Source organism: Durio zibethinus, chromosome 25 (genome assembly GCF_047325235.1).
Source record: "Durio zibethinus cultivar Kanyao isolate XHJ-2024 chromosome 25, ASM4732523v1, whole genome shotgun sequence".
Taxonomy (NCBI): Eukaryota; Viridiplantae; Streptophyta; class Magnoliopsida; order Malvales; family Malvaceae; genus Durio; species Durio zibethinus.
In genome coordinates this window covers 16,295,992-16,317,435 of record NC_143186.1, presented here as the reverse complement: position 1 = coordinate 16,317,435, position 21,444 = coordinate 16,295,992, and the positions used below count along the sequence as shown (strand labels likewise).

General features: G+C 35.1%; 2 pseudogenes; one reads left to right on the top strand and one right to left on the bottom strand.

Annotated features, from left to right (window-relative positions):
- Positions 1 to 891: 891 nt before the first annotated feature.
- Positions 892 to 1,853, bottom strand: LOC111276186 (uncharacterized; annotated as a pseudogene).
- Positions 1,854 to 12,397: 10,544 nt separating this feature from the next.
- LOC111294895 (aminoaldehyde dehydrogenase 1, peroxisomal pseudogene) lies at positions 12,398 to 13,232 on the top strand (annotated as a pseudogene).
- Positions 13,233 to 21,444: the final 8,212 nt, after the last annotated feature.

Genomic DNA, 21,444 nt, shown 5'->3' with positions numbered 1-21,444 from the left:
AAATCTCGACCATGGGAAACGAAGCAGGTTGTGGCATAAGCATATATGAATCAGTCAATGCAACTTCAGTGATCGGTATTCGCATGGTTCAATGAGATGGTCTGGTCTTTTTTTTTTTTTTTTTTTTTTCTTTCTAAGCTTTTGTATATCATTTATTCATATCCCAAAGGACCTTACATAGGATTCAAAGCTTAGACAAACAATAGAGTATATTGATTCAGTAGTTCTTAACCTTTTTGTTATATTTTATTAATTTCATATGTGATCTAAGAAATCAATTAATCTTTTATCTGAAGTACTTTGATCATTTTCATGGTAATTTACTTTCAATATACCCTTATACATTTTTTTATAATAGTGCTGCATATACAAAAAAAAAAGTTAGAAAGCTAAAAATTTGAATTTATATCTATTAAATGTCATTCTTTATGAACCAATTGAATTCTGAATTAAATCCTAAATTTTTATTTCTTTTATTTTTAATCGATTTTTGCCCCAATCATTTACCCAAAAGTGTGCATATATATATATATATATATTCTTGTACAAATTAAAAAATATCATATAGAACAACAAAATGAAACCGAAACACTTAAAAAGAAATTTCGAAATCCACTTAAGATCCTTTGCACATTAAAATCAATATAATATAGATTGGCAAAAAAGTTCCAAAAAAAGTAGAATAATAGTTGGAATTTGGTTATTATTTACAATATCAAAGGAAAAAAACAAAAAACCCAAAAACGTAACAAGAAAAGTACATAAAAAGTCGAGAACTGGGAAAAAAGCAGAATAAATTTGAGTATTTGTTTCAGCTTTGATCCTCTTAAAGAACAAAGTTTCATAACAATCTTTTCTTGTTAAGGTATTTTACTTTTATTAATGTGAATCCTACTGAGTCCAATCACTCCCCACCCTTGGAATGCTGTTAACACTTGTGTAGATATCCTTGAAATTAGCTCGACAAATCACTCTTTCACTATCTATCCTTAGCATTGCCCTGATTTGTTGCTTCGATGCTCAAAGCCCCACAAATCAACATTTATATCAGATTCATAATATCACCATTTTAACATTTTATTAGACAAAGATTCCGTAGGAATCATCTAATTAGATGTGAAACAATGCAAGTTTGAACCAATTTCACTAGAAAAAGAACCTATCAAGTACCGATAGGGAAGGGAGCTAAGGATTTGGCACAGCCTTCATTAATGACATCCAAATCATCAAATATAACCATTGAGCCATCTGCTGCAATTCCCCAGTGCAGTTTAGCCCCCACCATCAGAATGCTGGAATTTCAAAGATGCAACTCCAATAAGTAGTTAAGCAGCTAACAAACAATATTTTAAGGATACCGTTTGGATAAAAATTCCATTTTCCTGATACAACAAGTCAATTCTGATACTTGGAACAATGACTTACTAGTGCAGCAAGGACAGTTCCGGTTTTTCTGTCATAGATAACAAAGGCAAAGCTTTCATCAAGATCTTTAACAACCTGATTAGCAGGGTATGGACCCCTATCTCTCAAGGTTCTGTATACTTCAATCACAAACATGGCCTCATTGCTCCCTTTTGACAAACCATATGGTCTATTCAGCATAAAAAGATTGTTTAACCACCTAAGGAAAAGGTAGTATACATCATCAAATCCATAAAACAACTTGCAAAAGTAAATAGTGTCAAATATTGATCTTCATATCAACAATTTCCAAATAAACTATTACCTGAAACAGACATGGAAACTATTAGGGGCATTTTAGGGTTCAAAAGGCAAAATGGACCTTTCACCTTAGAGTGCGAGTCACCTGTTAGACGAGGGTAATTTAGTCGGTTTGACCAAGTTGACATGTTGAGCTAACCTGAATTCTTGGGCTCCAAGTAAGCTCGATCACCTTAGCTAACCACCTGGTGGCACATAAAAGTGTTGACTTGTCACCCTTCAATTAGGCTATTGACTGTCAACTCAACTTAAGCTAGTGACGTTAGCCCTATCCCCGCTACTTGGAGCTTGGGCCGCCTACAATGCCCCTATTGTACAAGCATAAATATCACTTTTAGGTACTCCTAAACCAACTCAAACTCTATATACCTACTTTCTAATTTCTTCTTCTTCTCACTATTTTACTAAACACTGACTTGAACATCAGAGCATAAACAATAAAAAAAATCTCCACCTTTGTTATTAACCTCTTTCCCTTCTTTGTGCTTTCAAGTTTTTACCTTTGCAAACAACTCAACACCAACATTTTGGTGTGCTAGGTAAAGAGATTTTTATCTAGTCAAGCTAGTATGGCACCTAGAAAGAAAGTCATTAAGGAAGGAGATAATGCTTCAACTGGGACTGATATCTAGCTCAACTAACAAAACCTTGAAACAATTCCAACCATTGAACAATTTAAGCATTCACCCAATAACTATAATCCTTAAAGAAAATGATACAAAACCTGACTATACCATAAACCTCCAAAGCACCAAACCTTATGACCCCAAGAACCCACTGACACAAAAGTTACTGATCTACGATAACAGTGCTACCTTGTTGGCATATGATGAGGACAAAACACCCATGACTCATTACCCTTCAAATGCCCAAACACATGCTGCTACGCAAAAGTCCAAACAAACCACCTTGGAATCACAACCTCATAAGGACTTGAAAGTTCAAATGGAGGCAATGAACGAGTTGAAGTTCTTGGAAACCTCTCCATTAATTAAGGACATAGATCAAGTCCTACCACTTAAAGGATTGAAAATGCTGACCTTAGAGACCTACGAGGGTACTTTTGATCCCTTGGATCACCTTAAACTTTACCAAACTTACATGATAATACAAGAAGCTGATATGCCTCTTATGTGCAAAAGGCTTGCCATGATGCTCAAGGAGGTGTCCCGGTCATGGTATAGTAGCTTGGGGTCAAGGTCTATCAACTTCTTCAAGTAGCTCAGTCACTTTTTCTTGTCTCACTTCGTCAATAGTCGACGAACAAAGAAAATGACACTAAGCTTGATGTCTATCTACTAGGGAAAAAATGAACCATTGAAAGAGTATGTCATGTATTTTAATGCTAAGGCTTTCCAAGTGAAAGATTTATAACAAGTTGCTATACCAATTGCCTTAATAAGTGGATTAAGTGATAGGGAATAGCACTTCAAGCCCACCTTCTCTTTAAAGCTACCAAAGACACTAGTTGATGTGCTCTTGATTGTTAAAAATTACATTAATGCTAAAGCTATAATAAAAAAAAGCCAAGGTGAGATAGACTTATCCCCCCACATTAGTTTCAGAAGAAAAAAAGAAATCAACAATCCCCTAGAAGAGAAAACTCTAAAAAGTACCTAGTGTAATAAGCCTAACAGATGATACAATGACTACATTGCACTTAATACCTCCCGAAAGAGGATTCTGATGCAAATGAAAAGGGACTTAGAGCTCACATAGCCTAAGCCACTGAAACAAAATAATAGAAAAAGCCCAATAAAAAAATGAACCTTGTACAGAGACTATAGTCATAATATCGAAGACTATATTAACTTGATGAATGAGATAGAAAATTTGATCAAAAGAGGTTAGCTAAATAGGTTTATGTACCAAAGAAAGCAAGGACAAGGAAGAAAGGATTCAAAAATAGGGATAGAAGAGAACAATCTTAAAAGAACCAAAAGAAAATGAGAAAAATAGGTGAAGTGATGTTGATTGCAAGGCTGACCAAAGAAATGACAAGGGTAATGATGTTAATAATAGGCCCTTTATAGGAATCATCAATGTAATAATTGGTGGGACCTTGGCATCAACCAAAAAGAAGTTTGATTAAAGGAATTATGGCCATTAGGTCCATGATCAATAAGCAAAAAAGTTAGAAGAACGAGCCAATTTATTTTAGCTTAGAGGATTTGGAAGGGATCTAATTCTTGCATTATGATGCCATCATTATACAGGCCTTGGTCTATAATCATGTGGTCAAGAAAATGCTATTTGATAATAGGAGTTTGACTGACATCTTGTATTATTCAATTATGCTGAGGATAGGAATTATCAATGAGATGTTGAAGCCATTCATTATCACTTTGATCGACTTTAAGAATGAGCAAATACTAGTAAAAGGTACAATTAGGCTACTAATCACATTGGGATCGAGCCCATGAGTATCACCTTGATCATCGAATTCATGTTGGTAAATGTCCTTTTAACGTACAATATGATTCTAGGTTGGTTAAGTCAATCTGATATACGAATCATTAGCTTTACTCCTTATTTTAAGATCAAATATCTTACTCCGAAATAGGGTTAGAAAGGTTTAAAAAGACCAATCTACAATAAGAAAATGCTACATCACAGCTATAAGGGGTATAATTGAGAAATAGACTGACAGCTCAGCCATAGTCGGGGTATAATTGAGAAATAGACTGACAGCTCAGCCATAGTCGAGGAAACTCAAGCTAAAGAAAAAAAGAGGTCAAGGTTAAGACTATTGAGATGCGAAGAAAAACAGTAATGGTAAGAAGCATAAGACCGACCAGGCTACAAAAAAATAAAAAATGCTCTTTAAAGAGCCAACATCGAGCTTTTAAGCTCACAATATGTACATACTTTTTAAAGATTTTTTAATGTTGAGCTCTTAAGCTGGTATTAAAATCAATATAGCTACTAAAAGATAATGTTGATTGTTTGCATGGACCCCATCATATACTCCTAGGATTGATCCATGATAATGGTCCATAGGTTTTACTAATTCAAACATGAAACCAGTTTAACAAAAGAAAAGATGTTTTACCTCTGAAGGGCAAAAAGCCATTAAGAAAGAGGTTGGCAAACTACTAAAGGCTAGCTTCATTAGGGAAGCATATTACCAAAGTGGATAACCAATGTCTTTATGGTGAAAAAACATAGTGAAAAATAGAAAATATTTGTTGACTTAACCGACTTTAATAAAGTTTGCCCAAAAGATAATTTTTCTTTACGGAGTATAGATTGACTGGTAGATGACAATGCCGAACATGCCTACTTAAATTCATAAATGCAATTTTGGGATATAATCAGATTAAAATGCTAAAAGAAAATGAGGAAAATATGACTTTTGTGATAGAAAATGGCTTGTTCTATTATAAGGTGATGCCATTCAATTTAAAAAACATAGGGATGACCTACCTAAGGCTGTTTAATAAAATGTTCAAGGATTAGATCAGTCGTAATGTCACGGTGTATATTGATAACATGATTGGCTGAGTATCTAAAAACTTGGCTGAGTATCTAAAAACCTTGGATGAAACCTTCAACACATTCAAAAAGTACAGAATAAAGCTTAACTCAAGCAAATGCACTTTTAAGGTTATGTTAGGAAAATTCCTGGGATATATGATTAACCAAAAGGAATAGAAGCTAACCTCGAAAAGGTTCAAGCTATTTTGGATATAAAGGCACAACCTTAGTACAGAATGTACAAAGGTTGACAAGGAAAGTTGCAACACTAAGCAAATTTATGTGAAGATCAGTAGATCAGTGCTTACCACTTTTTAAGATATTTAAAAAAATCTCTAACTTTAAGTGAACATCCCATTGTCAACGAGCCTTTGAAAAGCTCAAAGAGTTCCTCTCTTTTTCTCTTACATTATCAATGCCAAGATCCCACAAGTTGTTATACCTTTACATTGCAACCACAGATCAAACCACTAGCTCGATCAAGGTCCAAAATGAAAAATGAAAATAGAGGCCAATATACTTCGTAAGTAAAGTGTTGATTAAGGTAGAGCTTAATGATCAGAAAATAGAGAAGCTAGCCTATGCTATTGTAACCTCGATTAGAAAGCTCAGACCGTACTTCAATTTTATACGATGAAAATTTTGACCAATCAATTGCTCAAGCAAATCCTGTAGAAGCTCGTGCTATCAGATAGACTAATCAAATGGATAGTTGAGCTCAGTGAGTACAGCCTGCACATATTACACAAATCAGCCCTAAAGTGACAAGTATTAGTTGATTTCATTACTTAATGTACCTCAGCTAAAGTATAAAAACAATCCAACACAATTGATGATAAGAATAAAAAAGATACCTGAAAACTCTTTATAGATGGGTCAGCCACTACTAAAAGAAATAGGTTCAATCTAATTTTGATCAACCTAGAAAACATGTAGTTTTAGTATGCATTAAAGTTTGGATTTAAGGTCTTGAATAATGAGTAACAATATGAAGCACTGATTGTGAGCCTGAGTTAGCTGTGGACTTGAATGTGGAAAATCTTCTTATGTATAGTGACTCACAACTAATGGTTGAATAGGTGAATGGAGAATTCGAGGCTAGAGAATAAAGGATAAAGAAATATATGGATAAGGTACAAGTACATGTGGCAGTATTCTCAAGGGCCGATGTGAGAAATATATTAAGATTAGAAAACATATTAATTAACTCACTATCCATGTTAGCATCTTAGATCACAACAAACAACTTGACACACGTCTTGGTCAAAGAATTGCTAGAGAAAAGCATTCATGAGAAACAAGTCAGCCAAATCGAAGAGAATGAATCATGGATTTCCCTAATCAAAACATATTTGATGATAGGAGAGTTACTCAAAGACAAAATCCAAGCTAAATCTCTAATAAGAAGAGCTTCTTGGTATACTTATTATGAATGAAAAGTTGTATAGAAAATCATTCAATTTATCCTGTAAACACCCCATTTTGTTCGAGGTTTTTTGTCAATTAAAACCGGTCCAAGCTCGATTGTAAAAAAAATTTTTCATTTTTATTTCAGATTTTTATTTCATATTTATCATTTTTTAATTTTTATCTTATGGTCTACTTATTGTTTATTTTCTTTTTCTATCTTCATTATCTGATTATTTAAAAAAAAAAAAGATTGAGATTAGGCTTGATGATGATCAGAAAACATAATTAGTTGCTAATCTTTAGCATTGGATGACTAAGTGGAATTGAACTGAAACTCTATCAGCATGGTTTTATAAATCATTGTGATTCATAGTTTGAAAAGGGAGAGGAAAGATAAAAGAAGAATCTGAATAGGAGAGGGGGAAGGAAAAAGAAAAACAAAAGGGGGAAGCCCGTCGCCACTAGGCCCTCAAGGCCTCTAATTGGTGAGAAACAGCCATCAAAGGATGACAAGATGGATAGCTGCTTTAAGAGAAGCATAGGAGTCCAATATAGCAGTTTTGAGAGAGGTAGTTTCACCAAGCCTGTGATACATTTTTTTTCATATATATCTTATTCCCAGCCATCCCATTTTCTGCCATCGTCCTAAGGCCAGTTCCTGCTGGAGTTTAAGTTGGAGAAGCTTTTGGTGGCGATCCCTTCTCGCTTACGCTCGAGTCATTTCATTCCTTCTTTTTTTTTCACCTTGCTTCATCCTTCTCCTTTCAATCGAGTGTCTTTCGAACCTTTGAGCCTGAAGCTAGACTCAGTTTTATCATCTCACCAAGGTTCAGAGTCGGAGGCCATCGTCCATTTCTGTAATAATATGTTCATACGAAAACCATCTAGTGACGACAGGCTTTCGTTCAAATGTACTTTATGTATTAGGCTCTCAAAATCTTTTTATTGGTTTCATCCCGCTGAGCCTCCCTTTGTCCTATGCGCTTGTTGGAGTTCGAAATCAGACTGCTGTGTTTAAGTCATCTGGCCTAGCAAAGGGGGCTTGCAGTTTTTCCTTCTATCCTGATTTTTATGCCAATCGAAGCTTATCTGGATTTCCTTTCATTACGAAATAGAAAGAGGGAACATGCCGATGCATTAGAACCTTTCTGTTGAAACTTGCTCATCTGAATGGCCTTAGCATGGCCCCTGGCAACCAAGCTGATGCAAAAGGAGAGCAGATGGTGCGCTTGATAGAAGCACCACATTCTTCAAAGTAACTCCAGCAGATGGCTTCCCATTCTGATAATAGTTCTCAAGGTCAGGTTTCTACAGTGCCTTCCGGTCATACACTATCAACTGTGCATCAACCCGTGCTGCTAGCAGTTATTTGTTCAAACCACCAGCATTTGCAGCTACAATCACAACCACACCAAAAGTAAGTTAATCAAAACCAACTTGCCATTCAAAGGATGTTTCAGCAGAATCAACAAGTGAATTCTGATCCTCCCAGCAAATCCCAAGCTGAGACAGCTCAAGGTGACGGACAGCCCATGAGCAATGCTTCACAGATGGGTACAACCACAACCATGGCAATGCCTCAGGCTGGTATTGATTCAGTTAACGACACAGTGCCGACCACCCTCACAACCAGAGAAACACATAAAAATCAGAGAAAGAAACAGAAATAAAAAAAAAAACACACAAAATCAGTTAGAGAATTTTAGATGAAGTCTTGAGACTCTGCAGCTATACTTTTCCAATAGAGACCAGCGGAGCATAATACTGGACCCAGAAGCTTGTTCGTCCACCTCGCAGTACGACATGAAGAAATTCACTTCCCTTTAACGTATCTAAGCAGCACATTATCAAGTTGGTTATTATTATTTATTTATTTATTTATTTATTTTACAGGTTGCTCTGGCACAATATTATTTGAGGTGGATAGCACTACACTATGATTTCTTCTTATTTGTAATAAAGCAACAATAACAGTACAGAAAGGTTGCCAGGAGATTGCCCACGCTACGCCTTGCCTAGTGGTTGAAGTGACCAGGTTTGCTGTTGAGAAAGAGATGGGTGACTCTATTGGAACATTATATATGTATTCCGATCCTGTTGCCGGCTAGTTTGATTAGGACAGCTTTCCTGCCTTTATTACTACCACTGCCTCTTTTCTTGCCTCGGACAAGGGAGGATATTTTTTAACTTCCCGATTAGATGTTCCTCGGTCTTGGTGTTTGCGTAACCAGTCCTCTATCAAGTACTGGTAGAAGCTGTATGGCAAACCGCTAGCTAGAAAGTGAAAGAAGGAAAACCAAGCAATGTAACAAGCCAAATGGAGCAAAGGGCCAAGAATCGATGCACCTAAATCCGTCACCATCTCGTACACAAATGTAATGCAGGAAGCTATTCATTTGTTCTCGTGTTGGACACCAAGTAAGTTTAAACTGTTTCACAGGTAATTTTGATTTGTCGGGCATCTTTTAAATGACCTTTGAAGATAAAAAGATTAGAAAAAAAGATTTTTGAGGAAAAGTTAAAAGTATCAATTTTTCTCGAAATTAAAGTTTCCAAAAAAATATTTTTGGGGAAAAGTTGGCATAAATTTTCGAAAAAGGTTTTTTTTTAGGAATAGTTGAAAGTATCAATGTTCCTCAAAATTAAAGTTTCCAAAAAAATATTTTTGGGGAGAAGTTGAAAGTATCAATTTTCCTTAAAAATAAATTTTCAAAAAATATTTTTTTTGAGGAAAAGTTGAAAGTATCAATTTCCTTAAAAATAAATTTTCAAAAAAGGTTTTTTTCTAGGAAAAGTTGAAAGTATCAATTTTTCTTGCACAAAAATGATCATTTTTCTTTCCCTTTTTATTTCTTTGGATTTTATTTAATGTCAAATAATCCGACAATGGAGCTTTTGCAAGTGAAACAATAGTTTTCTTGCATACTCTTGAGGTGAGGGGATTTTCTCAATTTTCTGCTAAAAGTATTAGAGTCATTGAGAATAATTTTCAATAATTAATCACTTGGTAAATTTTTAAAGCTTATTGGATAACACAAAATTAAGCTGGTACCATCTTTTGATGGGCATTGTGAGGGTGGTATAACCTTCCTCACACATAACTGAACTCTCGAACCTTGTTCTGGTTAGTAGACTTGAACCTATTCTTTTAGGGACCCTTAAGCTTAGGTGTTCCCTGAAAGGATAGATTCCTTAGGTGGCCAATCGCACCTAGATAAAAAAGATTGGTGGCAACTCCCTTAAGTCAATGTCTAGCAATAGATCCTCGGATCTAGACATTATGATAGCTTGGCGACTTCGCTGGGGAAGTCCGAGAGTCAGGTCAGCAAATAAATTTGTGTTATCCAAAAGCCTAATAAAATTGAACCTTTTGTATAGATTTTTTATTCATTCATGTTTATTTACTTTATTAATTATGTCATTCATATGCATATGCATAACATGAGCTCTATACCCGAGCTCTGTCCCTTTAGGAGGGAGTAAAGTACTTATTGCTTTCGTGAGGTTTAATGCCGCCGCAGTGGCTAGCGAAATACTCCCATTCAAATTGAACCTTTTTCGCTTGTAGCCTATAATGGGTGAGGATTAGGATGTCTTACTAGTCTGTGATGGACAATGAGGTAAGGAGCAATTTGGAAACCTTTAGACTTTAACCTTGAACCACATATGTTGAACCTTAGAAGTGCCTGAACCTAAGATAAAGCCATTTTTACCTAATGATAGATATACCCTGAAACTAAGACATAAGAAGAACGATTATCTAATCATTTTGATTGTCTGACTTTGTGCATCATTTTCATTATCATATGTAACATTATGCATCGGTATCACTTTCATTTCATTTATGAAACTAACCATGTTGTTTGTCTGATTTTATGCATCTGTATTATTTTCATGATCATGTTTTAACACAATCATTTGCATCCATTTCATATCAGATTTCATCCATAAAATGTACATTTCATTCGTGCATCAACGTATCATACATAAAGCATAGCATAGCATTTTTAATCATAATTGTGGTGCTAAAGGTTCAAGGATAGCTCTACCAAGCAACCCCACTCACCAATACAATATAAGAGCTCAAGCCAGACTAATGGAACAAGAAAATTTCAATCGTCTCGAGAGAATAGAGAAAGCTCAGGAGAAGTTAGAAGGGTAATTGAATAATATTTTAGAGGCTTTAAACAAGTTAAACAAGGGAAAGGCAATAGAAGAGAATGCTAGCCAACAAGATCATCCCCTACAAGAAGAGGATGACCCACTATACCCTCATGGTTTTAAGCCACATCAAGTCTAACCTGCACAAGGTCCATCATCACAGCAGTTCACCTATCTTGTAGGGTAAACATATCCCAGAATGCCATGAGATTCAAATTAAGGACAGTACCAAAGTTATATAAATTCTGTCTTTACTGAAGAGGCAGTAAAACCAATATCAATTTTTAATTTGGATGATCTAAAAGAATAAAAAAATTGAAGCCCAAAGAGAAGGAGCTTGTAGAAGCCTTAAAAGCTGAACAAAAGATAAACTTGTTAGAGGAAAGGCTACGAGTAGTGAAAAGAGTAGGTTTTTATGGTTCTGTCAATGCTGATAGACTTTGTTTAGTCTCGGATGTGGTTATCTCTTTGAAGTTTAAAGTGCCATAGTTCGAGAAATACGATGGTACAAGGTGTTCAAAAACTCACATTACTATGTACTGTTGAAAAATGGCTGCCCATGCCCATAATGAAAAGCTTTTGATGCACATTTTTTAAGACAACCTAATAGGCTCTGCTGCTAGATGGTATGTCCAGTTGGATATGACTTGCATTTGTTCTTGAAGCAATATGGCTCATGCTTTCATTAGTCAATATCGGTATATAATAGACTTGGTCGCTGATCGTCTTCTTTTATAGAATATGGAGAAAAAGCAACTGAATCATTCAAAAAATATGCCCAAAGGTGGAAAAACATGGCTACTTAGGTGCAACCTTCTTTGACTGAAAATGAGACCACTGTATTGTTTGTCAGCACTTTGAAATCCCCCTATTATGAAAAGATGATAGAGAATGCCACAAAAAATTTCGCTGACATGGTGATCTCAGGCGAAATCATTGAGAATGCCATTAAAAATAGCAAGCTGAAAAGAGGAGAAACCAAGAAGGCACCCGAGAAGAAAGAGACTAAAGCTCAAGCTGTAGGCTTTAACAGACAGTTCAGGGGATATCAATCCTATCCACCCCTAGGGTACTCTCCATGCTATCTTGCAGTGAACAATGCTTCATCTTATCCATACCAACCAGCCCCACAACCACCTAATTCATCCATATACCAGCCCATTTTTATCCCCCAAGCTCTCATATATAGCCTTAACAGTCAAACTCCTGCAAGACCCTAAATTCATCCTATTAGCCTGAGAAGTGGTTCACGAGAGCAATGGACTATTCAAGAAAAACTTGTATCTGATCCAATCCTCATGACTTATACCGAGAGCTCTATAATAGTCACCTGATTGCCCTAAGCCGTGTAGACCCACTCAAACCACCCTATCCTAAGTGGTATGATCCTACAGCTCACTGTGACTATAGCATTGTTGGCCATTGCACTAAAAATTACACTACTCTAAAGCATGAAGTGCAATGATTAATCAAGGATGGAATGGTAAGTTTTGATCAAGGAAGAGCAATAGGGGAACACGAGTACAGAGATTAGGGAAAGATCATAGAAGAAAAGAAAAAAGCTTCTTAGACACTGGTTTGAGGATGAGAGTGAAACCAAAAAAAAAAGGCAAATTGATTTAATATGGTGGTCCAAATTTTGAGTCGAATGTTACTTATCAACAGTGAATGGAGAGAGCCTGTTCTCAAGAAGTGAATTTCAATTATCTATCCTGTAATTGAATAGAACATCGGTCATATTCCAGTAGCTATAGCTGAAGATGTGGAGCTTACAGTGGCCGCTGCTCAGAGAGCTTTTTCTATAAACAAAGGCAAAGATTGGGCTTCAGCTTCTGGCACTGTTCGTGCCAAGTATTTATGGGCCATCATTTCCAAGATAACAAAGAGAAAATCTGAATTAGCAAAGCTTGAGCAATTGATTGCGGGAAACCACTTGATGAAGCAACTTGGGACATTGATGATGTTGCTAAATTTTTTAGTACTATACGCACCTTGCTGAAGGTTTAGATGCGAAGAAAAAGGTTGCTATCTCTCTTCCTATTGAGACATTTAAGAGTTATGTGCTTAAGGAACCACTTGGGGTCATTAGATTGATTACTCTATGGAATTATCCACTGTTGATGGCCACCTAAAAAGTAGTTTTTGCTTTGGCTGTAGATTGTGCTGCAATACTAAAACCTTTCGAGTTGGTATCTATCACCTGTTTGGAGCTGGCTGACGTGTGTAGGAAGGTTGGTTTTCCTTCAAGTGTCTTGAACATTCTGACTGGATCGGGCCCGAAAGTTGCGATTCTTTTGGCATCTCATCCCAATGTTGACAAGATTGCTTTTACCAGAAGCACTACAACAGGAAGCATGATAATAAAAATAGTCGCTCAAATGGTCAAGCCTGTATATTCAGAACTCGACAGGAAAAGCCCAATCATTTTGTTTGAGGATCAAGAATATGAAAAATCGTAATGATTCAATAGGGCGAGATAAAAATCCTTCACCTGATTGCATAGGGGCATGATTTTAAAGAGGATGTTAAAACTAGTTGAATGCTACTTGTCATTCTAAAAGTTCTTTTAAAGTAATGTTAGAATTTCTTTTTTGCAATATGATTTCACTTGTTATCATTTTAATAAGGGCAAGTTAATGCATTTCATTACATTTTCTCTTTCACTCGACCATTATTCCGTGCTCTGTTACCTTTCATAATTTTACATTCTCGTTCTCAAATTTTAGATGATGAATATTTAGACAATGATAATAATAATTCTGGAATTTAATTTTGAGAACTCATCCACATTAATATAGGGAGATGATTTGAGCAAAAAAAAAGGTAAACCGTTACCAGAGGTGAAATAGATATGTCTTGAAGATGTGCAATCTTTTATACAGGTTCATGAGCTTTGTTCAATAGATGATGTTCAAGAAAAGTATTCATAATTGAGATGAAAAATGGCCATCTTTCTTTTACCATTCGAAAAACCATTTATTGTTACCCCTTTGAGCCTATTACGATTTTTTTTTTCTGAAGAACCCTAACCAAGGATCACCCTCTACACTGGAGGGTAATTTTTGAAAAAAAAAATCACAAAAGGTCTCAAAGATGGAAAGAGAAAGAAAAGCAAAAGAAAAATAAATGCCACACATGATTTGGGGCAAAGTAATGAGAATCCTTTGTGTGAGGAAAGAAAAAATAGTGAAATGATGTGGGGGCAAAATGTCAAGTTGTATCAAATGATCCTTTGGTTTTGAACCTTTTTAATACATGTTTTGAGCCTATTATATCCATTTTTTTATGACCCTTCACCTTGGCCTACATTACAACCTTGAAAAGTCCATTTGGATCAAGTGTGAATGCTCAACTTAAATGATCATATGTTGAGCGAAGGCATGCTCATGATGAAGCAATAGAATCATGCTACATTGCTCTAAAGTTTGATGTGTGGAAAGATATCAACAATGGATGAAAAATGAGAAAAAAGAAAAGAAGATGATGAAAAATGAAAAAATGAAAAAAATGAAAAAATGAAAAAATGAGAAAATAAAAAAAAAAATTCAAATTGAAAACCTGAAAAGGTGATCTAGGTCAAATGGTTTACATGGATGGAAGATCAAAAGCATCTAAAGATCCCTCAAAGACTGGGGCAAAGTTCACCTAGCTCAAAATGACTTCAACAGTAAATGAAATGAGTTTTTAAAAAAGAATCCTAGATTAATGTCGAGAATTGTCTGAATATTCATCATTTGGACATACCATTCATCCCAATGACATATATCCAATTTATTTCCTTTCCCATTTGTTTTGTACCAAAATAGATCTTCATTGATTATCTTTACCATAGTTCACCTTGTGTTCTCTTATTGTTACATCCCTAGAATAAATTAAGAAAATGTATGAGTGCATTATAATTATCAAGAATTGAAATGATGATGAATGAATGACAATGTGCATAAAAAAGTCTTGTATTCCTTTAAAGAGAAATCTAAGATGAGGATGGCAACAAAATAAAGAAATGGTAGAAACCTAAAAGAGATGATTTGAAAGGACATATGATGTGACCAAATGAAGCATACGATGATGGATTGGATAATAAAATGAAGATGGGGCAAATCTTGAAAAGTGGTATAATCAAGTGATGAATATAGGGATGTACTGGTTGATATAACCTATGAGTTATGATTAAGTACTGAAAATTATATGGGGCAATAGATGAAACTGGTGCTGAGAAGCTTATGAATGATGAGCAAGTGACAGGTGATGAAATTTATTTTGAAATGGTTAGTGCTGATAAGCCTGGCATGTGGGGTAATAGGTAAAATTTGTTGGTGCTAAAAAACCTCCTGATGGTGATCAAGTAATGGAAACAATGATGATTAGTTGATGAAGCTTGTTCCAAAATGTTGAGAAGCTAAATAAAGGGAGAATGTGAGATGGTAGGGTCTTGAGGACCATATTCCACAACTATTTAGAATTTTATGACATTATTGACATTCGCATTACATGCATCATGGTGGCATCATCGCTTGAATAGTACATGCACATAATTTGATGAATTAAACTTTGTTTGGACATGCATGGCACTATGAGAATATAGGTTGTCGCGTTTGCATCATTAAGAAGGCATTTGCATCTTTGGTCATAACATTCATTCATGCAAATTTTTGAGTCACTTGAAAAAGAAATTGTGAATATTTTGATGAGAATTTTTGAGAACTCAAATGAGAATCTTTGAGGAGTGAAACCCTAAAGTTCGTCGAATGTGAATCTTTGAACAAATGAAAAGTTTTGAACTTTTGGATGTGAATCTCCAAAATACAAAGCTTCAATTTTTTGGATATGAATTTCTTATGTTTTAAATGAGAATCTTTGAACTTAGATGCGAAACTCTAAGTTTTATTGCATGTGAGCCTTTGAATTCAAATGAGAAGCTTTGAATTTTTGGATGTGAATCTCCAAAATTCAAATGAAAAGCTTTAGATTTTTGGATATGAATTCCAAGTTTGTTAAATGAGAACAAATGAAAAGTTTTAAACTTTTGGATATGAATCTCTAAAATTCAAATGAGGATCTTTAATGCGAGTCTTGCAAGTTGCAAATGCAAATCTTGAGATCTTGCAAATTTGAATAAAACTAAAATTTTGAGAATCAAATTTCAGTAAATTCTTCTGAAGTTGGAAGGTTCTTGCGAATCTAAACCTCTGAATGTTGAACTCAAATTGTGAATCTTTGAGTTCCCATTACAAAATTCCTTCAATCATGATCCATAATTCCTTTGAACATGATTCTCAATGAGCAATTTATTTTTCCAAAATTTTGTTGCCTCTATTTAGAGGAGCAATTTGCTTTTCAAAGTAATGGTGCCTTTGATTAGAGGAGCCATTTATTTTTCAAAGTCATTGAGCCTCTGATTAGAGTAGCCATTTATTTCCAAAGTCGTTGAGCCTCTGATTAGAGGAGCCATTTATTTCCAAAGTCGTTAAGCCTCTGATTAGAGGAGCCATTTATTTTCTAAAGTCATTAAGCCTTTGATTAGAGGAGCCATTTATTTTTCTAAAGTCGTTGAGCCTCTGATTAGAGGAGCAATTTATTTTTCAAAGTCATTGAGCCTTTGATTAGAGGAGCCATTTATTTTTCAAAGTCGTTGAGCCTCTGATTAGAGGAGCCATTTATTTTTCAAAAGTCATTGAGCCTCTGCTTAGAGGAGCTTTGATCAAATTTTAAAAAATAAAAATAAAAAAACAAAAAACAAAAAAAATTACCTCTGTTTAGAGGAGCTTTGTTTATGTTTCTCAAAGTCGTTGAGCCTCTGCTTAGAGGAGCTTTGATCAAAATTTAAAAAATAAAAAAAAAACAAAAACAAAAGAAAAGAAAAAATAAAAAATAAAAAAAAATCTAATTGAGTCTTGAATGGTTGTCTACGTCTTTGCACAATTTTTGTTTCATAAAAAATGTGTAAAGAAGGGCAGCTGTAGATACCCCATTTTGTCCGGGGTCCTTTGTCAATTAAAACCGGTCCAAGCTCGATTGTAAAAAAAAATTTTCATTTTTATATCATATTTTTATTTCATATTTATCATTTTTTAATTTTTATCTTATGGTCTACTTATTGTTTATTTTTTTTCTATCTTCATTATCTGATTATTTTTTTTAAAAAAAAGAAAGATTGAGATTAGGCTTGATGATGATCAGAAAGCATAATTAGTTGCTAATCTTTAGCATTGGATGACTAAGTGGAATTTAACTGAAACTCTATCAGCATGGTTTTATAAATCATTGTGATTCACAGTTTGAAAAGGGGTAGGAAAGATAGAAGAAGAATCTGAATAGGAGGGGGGAAGGAAAAAGAAAAACAGAAGAAAAACAAAAGGGGGAAGCCTCGTCGCCACTAGGCCCTCAAGGCCTCTAATTAGTGGGAAACAGCCATCAGAGGATGACAAGACAGATAGCTGCTTTAAGAGAAGCATAAGAGTCCAATATAACAGCTTTGAGAGAGGTAGTTTCACCAAGCCTATGATACGTTTTTTTTCATATGTATCTTATTCCCAGCCATCCCATTTTCTGCCATCGTCCTAAGGCCAGTTCCTACTGGAGTTTAAGTTGGAGAAGATTTTGGTGGTGATCCCTTCTCGCTTACGCTCGAGTCATTTCATTCCTTCTTTCTTTTTCGCTTTGCTTCATCCCTCTCCTTTCAGTTGAGTGTCTTTCGAACCTTCGAGCCTGAAGCTAGACTCAGTTCTATCATCTCACCAAGGTTCAAAGTCGGAGGCCATCGCCCATTTCTGTAATCATATGTTCATACGAAAACCATCTAGTGACGACAAGCTTCTTTTCGAACGTACTTTATCTATTGGGCGCTCCAAGTCTTTTTATTGGTTTTATCCCGCTGAACCTCCCTTTGTCCCATACGCTTGTTGGAGTTCGAAATCAGACTGCTGTGTTTAAGTCGTCTGGCCTAGCAAAGGGGGCTTGCAGTTTTTCCTTCTATCCTGATTTCTATGCCAATTGGAGCTTATCAGGATTTCTTTTCACTACGAAATAGAAAGAGGGAACATACCGATGCATCAGAACCTTTCTGTTGAAACTTGCTCATCTGAATGGCCTTAGCATGGCCCCTGGCAACCAAGCTAATGCAAAAGGAGAGCAAATGGTGCGCTTGATAGAAGCATCGCATTCTTCAAAGCAACTCCAGCAGATGGCTTCCCATTCTGATAATAGTTCTTAAGGTCAGGTTTCCACAGTACCTTCCGGTCATACACTGTCAGCTGTGCATCAACCCGTACTGCTAGCAGCTATTTGTTCAAACCACCAGCATTTGCAGCTACAATCACAACCATACTAAAAGCAGGTTAATCAAAACCAACCTGTCATTCAAAGGATGTTTCAGCAGAATCAACAAGTGAATTCTGATCCTCCCAGCAAATCCTACGCTGAGCCAGCTCAAGGTGACGGACAGCCCATGAACAATGCTTCACAGATGGGTACAACCACAACCATGGCAATGCCTCAGGCTGGTATTGATTCAGTTAACGACACAGTGCCGACCACCCTCACAACCGGAGAAACACATAAAAATCAGAGAAAGAAACAGAAATCAAAAAAAGCACACAAAATCAGTTAGAGAATTTTAGATGAAGTCTTGAGACTCTGCAGCTATACTTTTCCAATAGAGACCAGCGGAGCATAATACTGGACCCAGAAACTTGTTCGTCTACCTCGCAGGACGACATGAAGAAATTTACTTCCCTTTGACGTATCTAAGCAGCGCATTATCGAGTTGGTTATTATTATTTATTTATTTATTTATTTATTTTACAGGTTGCTCTGGCACAATATTATTTGAAGTGGATAGCACTACACTACAATTTTTTCTTAGTTGCAAGCAACAATAACAGTACGGGAAGGTTGCTAGGAGATTGCCTATGTTACGCCTCGCCTAGTGGTTGAAGTGACCAGGTTTGCTGTTGAGAAGAAGATGGGTGACTCTGTTGGAACATTATATATGTATTCCGATCCTGTTACCAGCTAGTTTGATTAGGACAGCTTTCTTACCTTTGTTACTACTGTCGCCTCTTTTCTTACCTCGGACAAGGGAGGATATTTTTTAACTTCCCGATTAGATGTTCCTCGATCTTGGTGTTTGCGTAACCAGTCCTCTATCAAGTACTGGTAGAAGCTGTGTCGCAAAGCACTAGCTAGAAAGTGAAAGAAGGAAAACCAGGCAATGTAACAAGCCAAAAGGGAGCAAAGGGCCAAGAATCGATGCACCTAAATCCGTCACCATCTCGTACGCAAATGTGATGCAGGAAGCTGTTCATTTGTTCTCATGTTGGACACCAAGTAAGTTTAAACTGTTTCACAGGTAATTTTGATTTTTTGGGCATCTTTTAAATGACACTTGAAGATAAAAAGATTTTTGAAGAAATGTTGAAAGTATTAATTTTTTTCGAAATTAAAGTTTCCAAAAAAATATTTTTGGGGAAAAGTTGAAAGTATCAATTTTCCTTAAAAATAAATTTTCAAAAAAGGTTTTTTTTGAGGAAAAATTAAAAGTATCAATTTTTTCTGCACAAAAACGATCATTTTTCTTTCCCCTTTTATTTCTTTGGATTTTCTTTAATGTCAAATAATTCGACGATGGAACCTCTACAAGTGAAACAGTAGTTTTCTTGCATACTCTTGAGGTGAGGGGATTTTTTCAATTTTCTGCTAAAAGTATTAGAGTCATTGAGAATAATTTCCAATAATTAATTACTTGGTAAATTTTTAAGGCTTATTGGATAACACAAAATTAAGCTGGAACCATCTTTTGATGGGCATTGTGAGGGTGCTATAACCTTCCTCACACGTAACCGAACTCCTGAACCCTGTTCTGGTTAGTAGACTTGAACCTATTCTTTTAGGGACCCTTAAGCTTAGGTGTTCCCTGAAAGGATAGATTTTTTAGGTGGCCAATTGCACTTAGATAAAAAAGATTGGTGATGACTCCCTTAAGTCAATGTCTAGCAATAGATCCCCGGATCTAGACGTTATGACGTATCCTACCTAAGATGTATGGACAAAAAGGAGGTAAACTATGTACTTAAGAAAATCTATAAAGGAATATATGAGAATCACCTCAGACCTTGGCCACTAGCTTATAAGGTCTTAAGACAAAGTTACTACTAGCTAACTATCAGAAAATACATGACCAACCTAGTGACAAAATTTGACCAATGCCAAAAGTTTGCTCACCTCTAACATCTACGCTCAACTGAGCTGACTCTTATAATAAGCCCATTGCCCTTTATACAGTGGGGTATGGATGTGCTCAAACTGTTCACCTCGACCGAATGACTGAAGGCCAAGGTACTACCTACTACAAATGAGTCTCAGGTTAAGAAATTTGTATAGAAAAACATAATCTATTGATTTGACCTACCTCGGTCTATAAGAACTAACAAAGGAAAACAGTTTGAGAACCTGAAATTCAAAGAATGGTGTTCCAACCTAAACATTGATCTAAGGTTCACCTTGGTTGCTCATCCACAATCTAATGGTTAGGCCTAGGCAAGGAATACGACCATACTTGAAGCCCTCAAAAAGAGGTTAGACGAAGCCAAAAGCAAATGGGTCGAGGAGCTTCTTGGAGTATTATGAGTTTTAAGGACAACCACCAAAGTCTCCATAGGGGAGACTCCTTTTAATTTGGCTTTTGGAATGAAGGTCATGGTCTCAGTTGAAATCAGCCTCCTAGCTTCTCTCTTGATAATGACAATAAGTTCATTAATTCATCTTCGGGTCAATCCCTAGGACTCTTTAAAAGTTAGAAAATACCGTGGATTTTTATCTCAAAATTTTTAACTTCAATTTTTAAAAGTAAATATATTTTTCTTGTCTGGAAAAAAAAATATTTTTTAACTATCATGCATGTAAAAATATTGATTTTTTATTTTTTTATTTTTTATTTCAATTTTAAATTGTCAAAAGAATCAAGAAATATCAAATTCTTTATTGAAAGATTGTGTAATTAATAATATTATCATTAATTTAAAAGTTATATTATTCTTTAACATTTAATATCATCATTGTAATATTTTTCTTTTATAATTTTATAAACTTGTTATAGTTACAAGTCCCATTAATGAAGGCTAATAAGAATTGATTTAAAATTATTCAATTATTATTTTAGGAAAGTTTTTACATTTAATGCATTACTTTTACTAAATTCAAAAAGAAAAGTAATGTTTTCTTTCCTTAAATGTCACCTTAATTAAGAGTTTTCCTACCACTGCACTTGTTCGTTAAGAATTGCTCTAATTTTACGATAACATTTCGTTTATATTATTCGATTGCAATGTTTCTTCCACCTAATCAAGGAAGCCTGAACAATAATATAAGACTTATAATATATGTTTAAAAGTTGAAAAAGATAAAAGAAAAATACAAGTATAATTGTCTATAATGCTTGATTTATTAATTATAAAGTCAAGTTTTCAACATTTTAATTCTGTAAAAATATTTTTTATTTTGTAGAAAATGTAATTTTTATTTTTTACTTTCACAAAAAAAAATTAATAATAACAAGCAAACAAAATTTTAATTGTTATTTTAAGTGGTAAAATAGGATAAGCTCCGTATAAAAGCCTAGACTTAGTTGGGGCAAGTATATATATTCTCTATCTTGTACCAAAAAAAAATCTT